The following is a 17,654-nucleotide window of genomic DNA, read 5'->3' as shown; positions in this document are numbered from 1 at the left end:
ATGAGAGAGATATGATCAGTTGAAAATTTGCATGTCAAGTAAGGAAAGTTATCCGAATGTAAGAGGGATATTTTGGTCTTTTCATTATCCAATCAACTTGAAACGAAATTTGGTAATATCTAGGGGTCTAAACTGAATTGGTTTAATTTTACAAATCCAAATTTACGCTAGGGTTTTGAGAAAAGTTCAAGTAGAGGAGAAAAAGTTAAGCATTCGTAGAATTCTTGAGGTTTTTGCTATGGATTTCACTAATGGATTGCTCCCTAAGAGAAATTCGAGTTCACATAGCATGGGGTTCATACATTTACGTGTCAATTATAATTTATTCCGCGTAATTTCGTTCATGAAAGTAAAAGATTTGAGTTCTTGATGAGTTACGTTGAAGTTTCCTTCATAATCTTGATTGTTGATGTTTTGATGAATTCTTGAGATAATCGCATGAATTTTAAGGTGTTTTTATTAGATTATTGTACACTATGATTGGGTATTCGAATCTAAGCTATTCAGGAAGAAACCGTTCGATTCTAGACGAATTAGGATCGAAAAACAAGTAAGAAAATTTGTCCAATTTTTTGGGGAAAGGGGTGGGGCGCCGCGCCACTCAGTGCGTCCCACATCAAGGTCTGTAGGATGGGCACTGGGGCTCCGTTCCACTCAGTGTGCCCAACCTAGGCTCTACAGTTCAAGGTCAGGCATTATGCGCCACTCAGTACACATGGTCCCTAGATCCTCTACCCTCTTCTTTTCGTTTGAGTTCCCTTGAATCGTACCTCTGTTTTTTAGTTGTTTTCCACACTCTAAGCTACGTCTAAACATCATGCAATTATCCATAACATGAGAGCACAACTCTTGAATCCATAATTCAAATTCAAGATAGAGTTAAGAGTCAAAGCTAGAGAGTTTTTCGAGTCTTTTCAAGAAGTCTTTTACAGTTGTTTCAAACTTATTTTAAGACTTGAGCATTGAGTTTGAGAAAGAGTAAAACTACATTCATTTCAGGATATATGGAACTAAGTATTTCCAAGAATAATGTTTTCACATTTAAATAAGAGAGGCAACACTAATTTTCAAAAGAGCTTTTGAACTAGTTTTTGAATATCATCTCTTTTAAGAGATATATTTGAGTAGTAATCTCAAACCACAGAAACAGTTATATTTTTAAATATTTGAGCTAGTTACATTTTGGGAGTAGTATTGAGCACCGATATAGGGACGAGTTCAAATAACTCAAAGTCTGCATAAACCATGTAGCCAACGTGGGTAAAATGGTCATACTTTTTAGATGATTCTTTAGTGCTTTTTAGCATAGACTAGTGGATCCACTTAGTAGTAGGTTCTATACCCCGAGAAAGTATAGAACGGACCTGGCAGCATGAGGTAAGACGATGTATCATCACATAGCTCAGAATGATGGTTGCCGATTAGAGAATATCACACAGAGTTACTTGTATTTTCATATATAAACTAAGTTATTGTTGTGTTTTTCAACACATTGAGTTGTTATCTACATGTTTTAAAGCATTTCTTTGTATTGCATTTCTAGCACTGCCTTATATTGAAATGAGTTGAGCTGAGACGAAGTAAGTTTTCTTCAGTTCCATTTCAAACTTATGTCTGTTTTAGAATTTCCCTTACATGCTTGTACATTTCATGTACTAACGCCAGTTGTCCTGCATCTTTTATGATACATATACAAGTAATCCGGATTAACATCCAACGCTTCGTTGATCCAGTTGAATTTCAGAGTTGTTGGTGAGTCTCCTTGCTTTCGGAGGACTTCTTTTATTTGCTTTATCATTCTAGTTTTATTAGGATGTCGTGGGTCTTTTTTCGACGTCCATCTCAATTAATAGAGGCTTCAAGTAGGGGTGTCAAATGGCGGCTTGAGCTGAAATTGAAAATGTTAAAATGGGCTGCATGAAAAGCGGGTTGGGTTATAACCCGCTAAAATTTTCTTTGGGCTCAAATGGGCTAAAATACAGGTTGGGTAATGACCTGCCCAATTTGACCCGCTCTAAGTAAAATCTTAGGTAATACAACACAATATTAAGTAGCAAGTACAAATACAACACGATATTAAAAAAATAATACAACACGATATTAAAAAGCAACACAACACGATATTAAATAGTAATAATAACACGATATAAGTAGCAATATAATAGGATATTAAGTGGAAACCACAGAACAATACTACATTTCTTTGTATATGTGACAATAATAAAACTTCCAAATAAAATGTGTCAAATTATGCAACTGGAACAGTGAAACATAGTCTTTTCACCATGGCAAGGCTGGACACAGTGAAGAACACAACTGAACTCACTAAATGGTAAAGAACAATCCTTTGATCCAGCACACTCCTTTTCAATATATCAATTCTTGGCAATATATCAACACACTCCTTTCAGTTGAACCAGTGACAATAGAATCTATAACAACCAAAAGTAGCTCATGAACCATACATACATTGAGGAAACTAACATATCAATGCCACACAATGCACAGTCGCACACAGTGTGCGGCACAATAATATCAAAATGCACAATTAATGTAACATAATGATGCATCACAATCAAGAATCTTTCAAAAGGGTACTTAAAAAGTGATATGCAATGCTTCTGTTGACTATGACAAAAAATGAACTCTATAACTCATACAAGATGTTTCTTTCATTAACATTTCCCTTTTATGTAAGAATATTGATAATGCTTCTGTTGTACTTGAATTATTGTTCGATCACGAGTAACAACCATGGTTTTAAGCATGTAAATGATCTGCAATGCTGAAGTACTGACAAGTCCTGAAGTTAGATCATCAAGAATCAAAACTCCAGGGTCATGAATCAGTTCAACTCTTATAGAGAAAGAGCTTAAAAGTTATTCACAGACAGAAGTTAGAGAGCTCAACCTTTCTTTCCATTAATTGAAAATAACAAGTTACAAATTCTCAATGGAGAAAAATCTATTCTTGTTCCTGCATTACATTTTGGGCAGTGTTGATGATCTGAAACGTGCTCTCAGAATGTACGAGTATGATAAGCAACATTTATTGATTGAGAAGCTGGTTAAAGTGCAGAAAGAAAATTATTGCCTACTAGAGATGCCAAAAGAATTACAGTCAGAAATGAGCAGTAGTACTCAACTAAATGCCATACTTGAGGTGGAGATACAGACTGTCTGTGTCAAGCATGGTGAGTTGCAGACAACATACTTTGAATTACAAAACAAAAACTCTCAAGTACTTCATCAGAATGAGACATTGTTGACAAAGATCAGAGATCAAAGAGGATAAATGGATAGTGGAATAGGACATTAGGCATGTCACATGGATATATACACAAAATAGCCACATGCATACACTATAGACACACTCCATACATAAATAAAATGAACACCTGCATACGCTACATACAAACAGAAGCAGCCAACCATCTAACACAAATATGATAAATTTCTCAGACATAGCTAGAGAAGCAGTCACAAGAAGGAATAAATTAAGCATATACTTGTAGGATGCACATATCACCAAACTATTTAAATATTTAGTCGCAATTTTATCCACGTCTATGGCAATGTCATCTTCCTCTTCAGAGTCAATAGATGCTACAAATATATATGTGAGAGACAAATTATCAAAACACAGAAAGTGTTTCATTAAACAATTGATAAGATTTTTTATGATGACCAAAATTCAATCTCGTGAACACAACTTCGCTTCTGCATTCTTAGGTAATATTGAACTTTGATATCTACCAATAACACGACCCCCAATGCTAAATGCAGACTCATATGCAACAGTGGTGATAGGAATACTTAGCAAATCACGTGGCATCAATGAAAGTTTCGGATATTCAATTCTATTATCTCTCCAAAATTTAAGTACATCCAAATCTTCATTTCCTTTGTGAACCAACACGAGCTCTTCTAAGTATAAATTTGGTTGTGTCTTTTCTGAACCTTGTTCTGATTGGCTTTCAAAAATATCATACTCCTCCATATCATCCATCATTTCAACATCACCTCTACTACTACTACTTTCCACCATATCAACATCAATAATTGAATTTTTCAAGTACTCTTTGAATAATGCATGCATATTATCCTCAACATCTTTGACTTTTTCAATACAAGTGAGTGAAGCAAAATTTTACAAGTTTTAACTTGTATCGAGGGTCAAGGACTACCGCCATTGAAGCAATCGGACTATAGTCTTTCTGCCAATATTTTTTAAACTTAGCTTCCATTCAATTGTCATTTCCTTGATATTAGAATCCTCACTTTGTTTCTCTTCAATTATCATCATATGAATTTTCCAAATTTTATGAAAATATATATTGAAAGTAGGATAGTAATTTCCTGAAAACAAAGTAATGACTTCATAGAAAGGCTTCAAAAACTTAGAAATCCTTTTAGCTTTAACCCAGTCAATTTCTGAAGGACAACATCTAAAGTCAGCATCAAGTACCTTAAATTAGAAAATGCACGACGATAGGGAATAGAACTATTAAGCATCAAGAATGTAAAATTCCATCTCGTCAATACATCTTGACGTACCTTCCCATTCAACTTCAAGCTGAGGTTCTTAATACACTCTACAAATTTTATTTTTCTTGCCTCTGAACCTTTAACATATCTGATGCTTTCCCTAATGTTACATATCGAAGTTTCAATTGTCTTCAAACATGCCTTAACAGCCAATTTAAAATATGATTTGAACATCGAATATGCACAAACTTTCCATCAGAAAGAAGAGAATCCATCAACGTAAAATGATCGATCAACCTCTCTACAATGTCTTCATTATAAGGTGCATTATCTAGAGTTATCAAAAATATTTTCTTCTCAATTCTCAATTCTGTAAGCATATTGATCAATTTTGGACCTAAAATAGAACCACTTTGAGGAGGAGGAACATGACGAAATACCAAAATTCTCTTTTGCAAAATTCAATTTGTATCAACATAATGAGCCGTTACACCATAAAACTATCAGAGGTGATTGAAGTCCATAAGTCAGTTGTCAAACATTTTACTAGAAATACTTGCAAGTTCGTCCTTTATTATTTTTTTATGATTCTCGTACAGCTTACACTCGTCAGCTCTTGCGGTATTTCTTGAAAGAGTTCTAACAGCAGGATTCAAGAAGACATGAATATCCCTAATTCCTTCATGCTCCATAAAGTTAAAAGGATAATTATGTCTAACTATAGCCCTAGCTATCTTTTCACGATATTGTTCATGATCTACTGGCGTACCTTGATTGTTTTCCTTTTTTTGGTGTATCGAGTGATGTCGATTTAAATTTGAAGTTCTTGAAGTCGAGTCAGCCAGCAACACAAGTCCACATGTTTTACATTTTGCTCTTAATCTGTTATCTTCATTCATATCCCGTGGTAACTTCTCAAAAATAATCTCATGCTTCACATCTTGGTTTTCTTTGTTTTGATTAACTTATTGCACTCTCTTGAACCTCTTCAACGGATGTTTCAATATTATGATCCATAAAAAGTATTAAAAGCCTATAAAAAATAAACACAAAATCAATATAAGAGCCTAATGCAGTAATGCACAAAAAAGAGCCAATTTCAGAACATGTTTGAACTAGGAACACAACCATACAAAAGAATTGCTGCTCTAAAACAGAAATTCTTGAAACTATTTCTAATGATTCTGCACATCTACCAACATATAGTTGATCAATCACTTCACTGTCTAGTTTTTTTTAAGAACAAAATTAGAATATTTTAGCATGTGAAAAAACAGCAATTGACCAATAGTAGTAGTTGCTAATAATAGCATTCGTTCGGGGATATGGCTCTTTCACTTTTGATAAATCTCAAATGCTTTCCTATGCTAAGCTGTTGCTATTGTTATTCACTTGAAAATATGACATTATAACAACTGGTGGTTTAGCCAGTTGCATTTGTTGTTGCCAATCACATGACATTTGAGAAACAAAAATGCATAACCTTAGGCTTTCTTCTGCTTGTTGTGAAATATGAGTTTCACAAAGTAGTCACTTGCATACACTACATATATACAGAAGCAGCCAGCCTTCCAACACAATATTGATAAATTTCTTATAGACATAGCTAGAGAAGCAGTCACAAGACGGATTAACGGAAATCCAATGCTAAAATTTATACCATTAAGAAATAACGAAAACCCAATTAAAATTAACAAGAGTAACACAGTATACAAACCTCTAATTAGCATAGAAGTCACAAAAAATCAATTTTAACTCATTGAGCTTGAACCTGGGAAGAAGTGTATGTTGGGTTATGGGCCTTTTTCCCTTCCTATGTGGATAAATAAAAGCCCAATTTGGACCAACCCATTTTTGCCCATAGGCCCATTCTTATGAGGCAAATATAAGCCTATTTAGGTCTTATTTTCATATACACAGAGAGTTCTTTCAGCACCCAAAAAGAGAGAAAGAGAGCAGTTTTCGCAGTCAAAATTCAGCCCTAACAGCCAACTTCAAATTGCGATTCCCGCTTCGTTTCTTGTCCGATTGAGCTGATTTTTGGACAGCATATTATCTTCATCTCAATCTTTGATTAGGAACTGACAGAGTTGGATTTGGTGGCCTGCAGCTTCAGTTTTGCTGTCGTGAACAGTAGCTGCGAAATTGGTGATTTTGCTCCTTTAATTCTCTAGATTTGGTGCAATCTTATTTTGTTGTTGCTCGTTGTTTGGCACTTGTTTTGTGGCCAATTTTGGAGAACAATATTGTAACTCTTGGTGATTATAGTGGAGCTTTTGGTCCCGTGGTTTTTTACTCTTCACATCGAAGGGTTTTCCACGTAAATCTTGGTGTCTTGTGTGATTGGTTTATTATTGCCTTGTTATATTTGTTGGTTGAATTACTTGCTGCCTTACTATCATTGCTAGTGGTTGTTTGTCTTCTCTTGGTTCAAATCGAGAAGGAAAAGTATAGACTTGGGTATTCTTCCGCTGTTATCCTGTCAGACATTCTTTGTTAGTGCCTTGCCTTTCCCAACAAAGTGGTATCAGAGCATTGGTTATTGTTGATTGTCGTTTTGAATGATGGAGGCAAGTATGAGCAAAATGGTGTGTTTAAATGGTAGTAACTATCATATTTGGAAAGGCAAGATGAAAGATCTTCTATTTGTGAAGAAGATGCATTTACCTATGTTTGCTTCTAATAAGCCTCAGTCTTTGAATGATGAAGAATGGGAATTTGAGCATCTGCAGGTTTGTGCCTATGTTAGACAATGGGTTGAAGATAATGTTAGAAATCATATTGTGAATGAGACACATGCCAAAAGTTTGTGGGACAAGCTCGAGACACTTTATGCTTCGAAGGCTGGCAACAACAAGTTGTTCCTATTGAAACAATTAATGAATATCATGTATAAAGAGGGCACTCTTATTTCTGATCATATTAATGATTTTCAGGGTGTTCTTGACCAGCTGTCCGGAATGGATGTAAAGTTTGATGATGAGATACAGGGACTTTGGCTTCTTAATACTCTGCCAGACTCTTGGGAAACTCTTCGAGTTTCTTTGACTAATTCTGCTCCCAGTGGTGTTGTAACCATGGAATATACTAAGAGTGGTGTCTTGAATGAAGAAATGAGAAGAAGATCTCAAGCCTCATCTTCTTCAGCTTCACACTCCGATGTTTTGGTTACTGAAGATAGGGGGAGAAACAAGTCTAGAGGTCAGAATGATAGAGGTAAAAGTAGAAGCAAGTCAAAGTCTAAATACAAGAATATTACATGTGACTATTGCTAGAATAATGGGCATATCATGAAATATTGTTACAAGCACAAGAGAGATATGAGACAACAAAATAGAGAAGGCGATNCTTTCCCAACAAAGTGGTATCAGAGCATTGGTTATTGTTGATTGTCGTTTTGAATGATGGAGGCAAGTATGAGCAAAATGGTGTGTTTAAATGGTAGTAACTATCATATTTGGAAAGGCAAGATGAAAGATCTTCTATTTGTGAAGAAGATGCATTTACCTGTGTTTGCTTCTAATAAGCCTCAGTCTTTGAATGATGAAGAATGGGAATTTGAGCATCTGCAGGTTTGTGGCTATATTAGACAATGGGTTGAAGATAATGTTAGAAATCATATTGTGAATGAGACACATGCCAAAAGTTTGTGGGACAAGCTCGAGACACTTTATGCTTCGAAGACTGGCAACAACAAGTTGTTCCTATTGAAACAATTAATGAATATCAGGTATAAAGAGGGCACTCCTATTTCTGATCATATTAATGATTTTCAGGGTGTTCTTGACCAGCTGTCCGGAATGGGTGTAAAGTTTGATGATGAGATACAGGGACTTTGGCTTCTTAATACTCTGCCAGACTCTTGGGAAACTCTTCGAGTTTCTTTGACTAATTCTGCTCCCAGTGGTGTTGTAACCATGGAATATACTAAGAGTGGTGTCTTGAATGAAGAAATGAGAAGAAGATCTCAAGCCTCATCTTCTTCAGCTTCACACTCCGATGTTTTGGTTACTGAAGATAGGGGGAGAAACAAGTCCAGAGGTCAGAATGATAGAGGTAAAAGTAGAAGCAAGTCAAAGTCTAAATACAAGAATATTACATGTGACTATTGCCACAAGAATGGGCATATCATGAAATATTGTTACAAGCACAAGAGAGATATGAGACAACAAAAGAGAGAAGGCGATAATGAAAATCGTGTTGCTGTTGTTGCTAATGATGATCTTCTTGTTTCTTGTGATGCAAATGCCATTAATCTTGTTCGTGATGAGTCTAGCTGGTTTGTGGATTCTGGTGCTACTTCTCATGTCACGCCAAAGAAGGAATTATTTTCTTCTTATACTCCAGGTAATTTTGGAACGTTGAAAATGGGCAATAATCATGAAGTTGAAGTTATTGGCATTGGGACAGTTTGTTTGGAAAGTAACAATGGTTCCAAACTAGTTCTCAATAATGTCAAGCATGCTCCAGATGTTCGCTTGAATTTGATTTCTGTGGGATATCTTGATGATGAGGGTTATGTTAATACACTTGGTGTTGGCCAGTGGAAGCTTACTAGAGGTTTGATGGTTGTGGCCCGTGGTGACAAGTTGTCTAACTTGTATGTATTTCAGGGCTCCATGTCCAGAGACTCGGTAAATTTGGTGGAGAATGATACTTCATCAGAGTTATGGCATAGAAGGCTGAGTCATATGAGCGAGAAGGGGATTGATAGTTTGGCTAAGAAAAATTTGCTTTCTGGAGTGAAACAAGCAAAGTTGAAGAAATGTGTTCATTGCTTAGCCGGTAAACAGAAAAGAGTTTCTTTTCAGAGTCATCCGCCTTCAAGAAAGCTTGATTTGCTGGAGTTGGTACATTCTGATTTGTGTGGTCCTTTTAAGGTAAGATCTCATGGTGGTGCACTTTACTTTGTGACTTTTATTGATGATCATTCTCGCAAACTCTGGGTATTTCCTTTGAAGTCCAAGGATCAAGTACTTGATGTGTTCAAGAGTTTTCAGGCCTTGGTTGAAAGACAAACAGGGAAGACATTGAAATGCATCCGCTCAGATAATGGTGGTGAGTATATTGGTCCTTTTGATAGATATTGCAGAGAGCAGGGTATTAGGCATCAGAAAACTCCTCCAAAGACTCCTCAGTTAAATGGTTTAGCAGAGAGGATGAACAGAACTCTAGTTGAGAGGGTTAGATGTATGCTTTCAGATGCTAAGCTGTCAGATTCCTTTTGGGCAGAAGCACTTAATACTGCTGCTTATGTTATCAATTTATCTCCTGCTGTTGCTTTAGATGGTGATGTCCCTGACAGAGTTTGGACTGGTAAGAATGTTTCTTATGATCATCTTAGAGTCTTTGGGTGTAAAGCCTTTGTACATGTTCCTAAGGATGAAAGGTCAAAGTTGGATGTTAAAACTAGGCAGTGTATCTTCATTGGTTATGGTCAAGATGAATTTGGCTATCGTTTCTATGATCCTGTTGAGAAGAAACTTGTTAGAAGCCGTGATGTTGTGTTCTTTGAAGACCAAACAATTGAAGATTTTGACAAAGCTGACAAGGCTGATTTTCAGAGTAGTGAGAGCTTAGTTGATGTTGATCCAGTTCCTTTGACTATTGCACCGGAAGAAAATCTTCATAATGATGAAAATCAAGTTGATAATGAAGATGGTGATCATGTTCAGAATGACCGGCATGATGTTGTTGATGCTCCAGTGCAAGATGATGTGGTTGTCCAACAACCAATTATAGATGCTCCAGAGAGTTCTCTCAGACGATCTAGTAGAGAGAGAATTCCTTCATCTCGTTATTCTCCCAATGAGTATGTACTCTTGACTGACGGGGGAGAACCTGAGAGTCTTGATGAGGCCATGGAAAGTGAAGAAAAAGAAAGGTGGTTTGATGCTATGGAAGATGAGATTAAATCCTTGCATGATAATCATACCTTTGATTTGGTTAAGTTACCTAAAGACAGAAAAGCTTTGAAAAACAGGTGGGTTTTTCGGGTGAAACATGAAGATGGTAATCCAGTTCCACGGTACAAAGCTAGATTAGTTGTCAAGGGATTTAATCAGAAAAGGGGAGTTGATTTTGATGAGATATTCTCTCCAGTTGTGAAGATGTCATCCATTCGTGTGGTTCTAGGCTTGGCTGCAAGTCTAGATTTAGAGGTTGAGCAAATGGATGTTAAAACTGCTTTCCTCCATGGTGACTTAGATGAAGAAATTTATATGGAGCAACCGGAAGGTTTTGAAGTCAAGGGTAAAGAGAATTATGTTTGCAAATTGAAGAAGAGCTTGTATGGTTTGAAACAAGCTCCCAGGCAGTGGTACAGGAAGTTTGGTTCTTTTATGAGTCAGCAGGGCTTCAAGAAGACTTCTTCAGACCATTGTGTTTTTGTGCAAAAGTTCTCTGATGGTGACTTTATTATTGTGTTGCTTTATGTTGATGACATGCTTGTTGTTGGTCATAATACTTGCAGGATTCAGAAGTTGAAGCAAGAGTTGAGTAAGTCTTTTGCTATGAAAGACTTAGGACCAGCAAGGCAGATTCTTGGCATGCAGATTGTCCGTGATAGAAAGGCCAAGAAATTGGTATTATCACAAGAGAAGTACATTCAGAAAGTACTTCGCAGATTCAGCATGGACAAAGCTAAGGTTGTCAGTACACCTTTAGCTATGCACTTCAAATTGAGCACGAAACAGTGTCCTTCTAGTGATGATGAGAAGGAAGATATGAAGAAAGTTCCTTATGCTTCAGCTGTTGGTAGTTTGATGTATGCGATGGTTTGTACAAGACCGGATATTGCTCACGCTGTTGGAGTTGTTAGCCGTTTTCTTTCTAATCCGGGAAGAGAACATTGGAATGCTGTGAAGTGGGTTATGAGATATCTCTGTGGCACTTCTAGTCTGAGTTTGTGTTTTGGTACAGGGAAGCCTATTCTTTGTGGTTATACTGATTCAGACATGGCTGGTGATGTTGATACTCGCAAGTCTACTTCAGGGTACTTGGTTACTTTTGCAGGGGGAGCTGTGTCTTGGCAATCTAGGTTGCAAAAATGTGTTGCTCTATCTACTACAGAAGCTGAGCTTATTGCTGTCGTTGAAGCTTGTAAAGAATTGCTTTGGATGAAGAGATTCTTGGGGGAACTTGGTTGTGCTCAAGAGAGGTATGTGCTTTATTGTGACAGTCAAAGTGCTATACATCTTGGCAAGAATTCTACGTTCCATGGTCGGTCTAAACACATTGATGTGAGATACCATTGGATTCGAGATGTGTTGGATTCTAAGTTGCTTGAGCTTGAAAAGATTCATACAAATGACAATGGTTCCGATATGATGACTAAAGCTTTGCCAAGAGGGAAGTTTGAAGATTGTTGCATGGTCGCCGGGATGGCGGTCTCCTCCACATAGTCGTGAGGGGGAGAATTGTTGGGTTATGGGTCTTTTTCCCTTCCTATGTGGATAAATAAAAGCCCAATTTGGACCAACCCATTTTTGCCCATAGGCCCATTCTTATGAGGCAAATATAAGCCTATTTAGGTCTTATTTTCATATACACAGAGAGTTTTTTCAGCAGCCAAAAAGAGAGAAAGAGAGCAGTTTTCGCAGTCAAAATTCAGCCCTAACAGCCAACTTCAAATTGCGATTCCCGCTTCGTTTCTTGTCCGATTGAGCTGATTTTTGGACAGCATATTATCTTCATCTCAATCTTTGATTAGGAACTGACAGAGTTGGATTTGGTGGCCTGCAGCTTCAGTTTTGCTGTCGTGAACAGTAGCTGCGAAATTGGTGATTTTGCTCCTTTAATTCTCTAGATTTGGTGCAATCTTATTTTGTTGTTGCTCGTTGTTTGGCACTTGTTTTGTGGCCAATTTTGGAGAACAATATTGTAACTCTTGGTGATTATAGTGGAGCTTTTGGTCCCGTGGTTTTTTACTCTTCACATCGAAGGGTTTTCCACGTAAATCTTGGTGTCTTGTGTGATTGGTTTATTATTGCCTTGTTATATTTGTTTGGTTAAATTACTTGCTGCCTTACTATCATATTGCGTGTGGTTGTTTGTCTTCTCTTGGTTCAAATCGAGAAGGGAAAATATAGACTTGGGTATTCTTCCGCTGTTATCCTGTCAGGCATTCTTTGTTAGTGCCTTGTCTTTCCCAACAGTTTAAACCCAAAAGGAAAAGCAAGAAAAAGCTTGAATCTGGGAAAAGATGATCCGAACCTGGAAAAATTGACTTGAACTCTCACTGCACCAAGCAAGATAGATGGTCGGTACCAAAATCAAAGAACTCAAAATTCGCGATGATCATACTGTGAAGAAGTGAGACCAACGTCCAACTAAGTTAACTTTTGAATTTAGGTTTAAAGAAGTGGGTTGAAGTGGAGAATGTATTGGCTCAATTCTGAATTAATTTAGAACGGGTTAATTGGGTTGGGCAGAAAACTGATTCAAATCTGAATTATGTTGAACCCAACCCATAAAAGTATGGGCGGGTTGGGCTGTTTATTAAGTTTGGGCTCAATATTGATAGTTAGACATTGTTAGTTATGAGTCTTTTCATTTTTCATTAGGTTATGTTGAGACTTGAGTTGTCACTTTGGCTAGATGAATCTTTATTCATAAAATATTATAAGTTATTATTTGAATTACAATTTACTTTTTAAAGTTACTTCAAGTTGAGTAAGTTTTCCACTAGTAATTTAGCTAGGCCAAGGGTTAGCTTCGGGCCAACATTGATTCTCGAATGTCGGTCACGTCCAGAATGTAGACTCGAATGTGATAGGGGTCAATAAAAAATATATGTTTTTAGGCCTAAGAGTGGGCTGACGGGGGTTGGGGGCAGGTTAGGGGTCGGGTATATACATATTTTTTTTTAAATATAAAATCCAAAATATTGTCCTATTCTTGCAAAAGAGAGTACAGTATGTGGATTCATTGATATTGTCATTTCTCAATGTGTAACATACGAATAAGTGTTTGTACAAAGGTAGTATCCATAATATTTCTAATAGAGACAAAGAAGAAAAATGAATGAGTGAGATTTCAATCCAGTGACAATTGTAAATGTTAATTTTGTCATCATTTGATTGGTGATTGTGAAAAGACTAGTGAGGTTTTTTAAAGTTTATGTGATATAGCTATTTTTGTCATATTAAAAGTCATGCAGATTTCATTGTCATATCTTGTTGACACAACGCATAATAGAATAATTATGTTTGAATACCAAGTAATATTGATCATAGTGATAATTGTTAGATATTGAGTTGTTTATTTCTTCTTTTGCATCTATATTGACTCACCTACTCGCCAAATTTTGAGAAATACACAAACTCATTTGCATATATAGAGTGTTTTAATGTTAAGAATGAAAAATCATGGGTTATATATATATATATATATGATGCAATGTTAATGTCTTATTGATTTTCTTCTCTTTATTGAGAAAGATTCTAGAAATTACATTCATCAAATGAAAATATTTTCTTGTGAAATATTGACTTAAACAATTGAAGTAGATTCTTTTTATCGATTTTATTGCACTAATTGTTGTCATGCAATGCAACAAAGATGTAATTATTGCTATCTCACAAACTGAAATAACCATAATATATGACATTAAAACAACAAGAATATCAGATTTTAGATTCACAATATTTTGGTTCAAATAGGTTAAAAAATTGTTATGTTTATACTAATAATATTTTATTGTTTCCTAAGATATTTTGAAGATAATGACTCACTCTTTTTTATTTTTTTAAATGCTTCTAAATTCTGTGAATTTCACACTACATGAGTAAGATCTTTTGATTATTTAGACAAACTAATAAATAAATTTATTTGTATCAGAAGAGGTAAGTTTCTATAGAAGAATTCACTAGATTTTTTATATGAAACTTATGCAGTGAAATCATCCAAGTTGGGGTGCAATAATAAATCATACAAGTTAGTAACAAAAATTATCTTTAGATACTAGAGCGGCCCAATCGGACCCTCAATTCTTTAAATCAATCAAATATCTGCTAGCATAAAAAATATCTTGATTTAAATAGTGGGATGGTATCATAATTAAATCAAACAATTGATACATCCTACTTAAGGATGGATATATATTCAAACTTATCCATTTTAATTAATAAAATGTTCAACTCATTACTCATTTAAAGTGGATAGTTAAATAGATAATAGAAATTCACAAAGGACTGAAAAGAGGAGTGAGTGCTAAAAAATTACTTTTACAAAATTCTAATTATTTTTTTCTACATTTTTTAAAGATAGTGGCAGCGCCATTAAGGATTAGTAAAAAACTATATGTTTTTTATCGTGAGAATGGGGTGACAGGGATTGTGGGTTTGTTGGGGTGATAAAGAAAATTAATTTTTTTAATAAAATAAATTGAACCTTTTTTTTTAATTTCAAAATATTTTCTAATTCTTGCAAAAAAAAAAGAGTATGGTATGGGGATTTATTGGTAATGTTATTGGTCAATGTGTAACATTTTAATAAGTGTTTGTGAAAAGGTAATTTTCATAATATTTGTAATAGTGATAGAGAAGAAAAATAAATATGGTGGTAATTCAATCCAGTGACATCCGTTATTTTTGTCAGCATTTCATTGCTGATTGTGAAAAGACTAGTGAGTCTTTTAAAATTTGTGTAATATAACTATTTTTGCTATATTTCAAGTCATGCATTATTTGATTGTCATATCTTATGGACGCAACGAACTATACAATGATGAAGTTTATATCTCAAGTAATTATTGTAATTGTGATCATTGTTAAATGATAATTTGTTTATTTCTTCTTTTGCATCCATGTTGACAGGTTTGTTTACCAAGAATTCATGAAATACACAAATCTATTTGCATATGTAGAATGATTTAATTTTAATTATGAAAATTCATGGGTTAATTCAACTCGATTTACTCACAGCCTGTTTGGATGGGCTTAAAAGCTTGTAAAACTGATTTAAAAGTCAGTTTTTGACTTATTAGAATGTTTGACAATTATCAAAGTGACTTATTTTAAGTCAAAAGTTAAAAGGTAGGTGAAGGATGCTTTTTTTTCAGCTTAAAAGTCATTTTATGTTGACCAAGTACATTACTGTTTTGCTCTTAATTCCTTTATTATTATTATTATGGAAAAGGGACAAATATACCCCTGAACTTTCAAAAATGGTATGTCAATACCCTTCGTCATACTTTCGGTTCATCAAAACCCTTGCTGTCCAACACTCACTACACATTTACACCTTCCATTAACGGAGCATTGATCGTGTACACGTGTCGAAATCCTATGTCACAACCCGATTGACCTATTTTTTACCCAATTTTCTAAAACCCGCCCATAACCCAAGTACCCACCTGATTTACCCACAAACAAACTCTTTAAAATCCTAATTCATTTATGTTAAACTTTACACGTGTTTTTCAAAATATGATTATAATTAAAATTTTATTATAATACTCCTATTAATTAATGGATTGTTATTGTAAAACTTAATTTTAAAAATTAATTTTTCCAAACTAAACATACTAATTAATCACTTTCCCTAAATTAACAACGTGGGTCCCACATTTTTCATAATTCTTTTCTGTAATTCTTCTTCTCTAAATCTTCTGTTGATTTCTTCAAAATTCATCTGTTCCTCTGGTTCCTGCAATGAAGAAAAAATGGAAATTTATGGAGTATAAGGCATCAAAATCATCATTTTTACCGCCTTCCCCACTACTTCCCCACCCAACCTATTACTTACGTGCATCTTCTACAACACCTTTCCTTTCCCCAAATCGTTAGCCTTTACTAACTCCTCCTTCCCCACCAACTATCCTTCTCCTTCCAATTCGAATTACCATTTTAATTTCAGTCAATCCAATTGTGGTCCTATATCTGTAATCTATCAAAATTAATATTCTTCTTATTATCATTCTCTCACAATAATAATGGGTGGGGTGAATATCAACCTCCGCCACCAACTCTATCGCCCATTGCCGGCGGTGACGTAGGTGGATTATCAAAATGTGAAAAAGATTTAAAATCATATTAATGTTCATAAGGATACTATCAGGGTCTTATGAATTCAATAAGAATTTTAATTTTTTTTAGGATTTTAGAGAGTTTATTAGTGGGTATTGGGTGGGTTAGTTGGGTTATGGGCGGATTTTTGAAATTTGGGTAAAAAATTGATCAATCAGGTTGTGGCATAGGATTGCGACACGTGTACACGACCAGTGCTCCGTTAGCGGGAGGGGTAAATGTGTATTAATTATTGGACGGTAAGGGTTTTGATGAACCGAAAGTATGACGAATGGTATGGATATACCATTTTCAAAAGTTCGGGGTTATATTTGTCCCTTTTTCCCTTATTATTATTATTATTATTATTATTATTAATATTATTATTATTATTATTATTATTATTAATTAATAATAATAATAATAATAATAATAATAATGATAATCATCATCATCATAATAATAATAATAATTTGTGATGAGAAAGAAATATGTGAATGATAAGAAATATTATTATTTATCGATGTAAAATATAAATTAACTTTAATTATTTTTCTTAAGTATAAAAACCTTAAATTAATCTACTTTTTATCATGTTAACAACTTTAAGGGTATTTCAGACATTATGCTAAAAAAAGTGTTTACCAGCACTTATTTGCCAAACACATCAACAACTTATTTTTCAACTGCAGCACTTCTATCCAAACACATAACTACTTATTTTAAAAATAAGTTTCAACACTTTCAAAAGTACTTTCTAAAAGTTACCTTTTTTAAGTCAATCCAAACGGGATCTCAATTACAAATATACGCTATTAAAGGCAATGTCAATGTCTTTCTGATTTCCTTCTCTTTATTAAGGAGATTTTAAAAATTACATTCATGAAAAGAAAATGCTTTCTCGCAAAATAAGTTTTTGTTTTTACTTTTTTATATATGTATTAAAATTATTGACTTGAACAATTAAAATAGATTATTTTTTCCAGTTACAGTGCACTGGTTATTATCATGCAACATAAGAAATGTGTGATTTTTTCTATCTTACAAACTAAAATGACCATGTTGTATGGTATTGAGACAAAAACAGTATCAGATTCTAGATTCACAATTTTTGTTTTGATGATATAAGTTAAATAAGTGTTGTGTTGTACATTATAAC

The 17,654-nt window shown here is 34.7% G+C and overlaps 1 pseudogene; it reads right to left on the bottom strand.

Annotated features, from left to right (window-relative positions):
• Positions 1-2,221: 2,221 nt before the first annotated feature.
• LOC107014281 lies at positions 2,222-5,516 on the bottom strand (annotated as a pseudogene).
• Between the last annotated feature and the right edge of the window lie 12,138 nt (positions 5,517-17,654).

Source organism: Solanum pennellii, chromosome 3 (genome assembly GCF_001406875.1).
Source record: "Solanum pennellii chromosome 3, SPENNV200".
In the NCBI taxonomy this organism is placed as follows: domain Eukaryota; kingdom Viridiplantae; phylum Streptophyta; class Magnoliopsida; order Solanales; family Solanaceae; genus Solanum; species Solanum pennellii.
The sequence above is the reverse complement of the archived record's forward strand: the minus strand, read 5'-3'. Positions and strand labels throughout refer to the sequence as shown.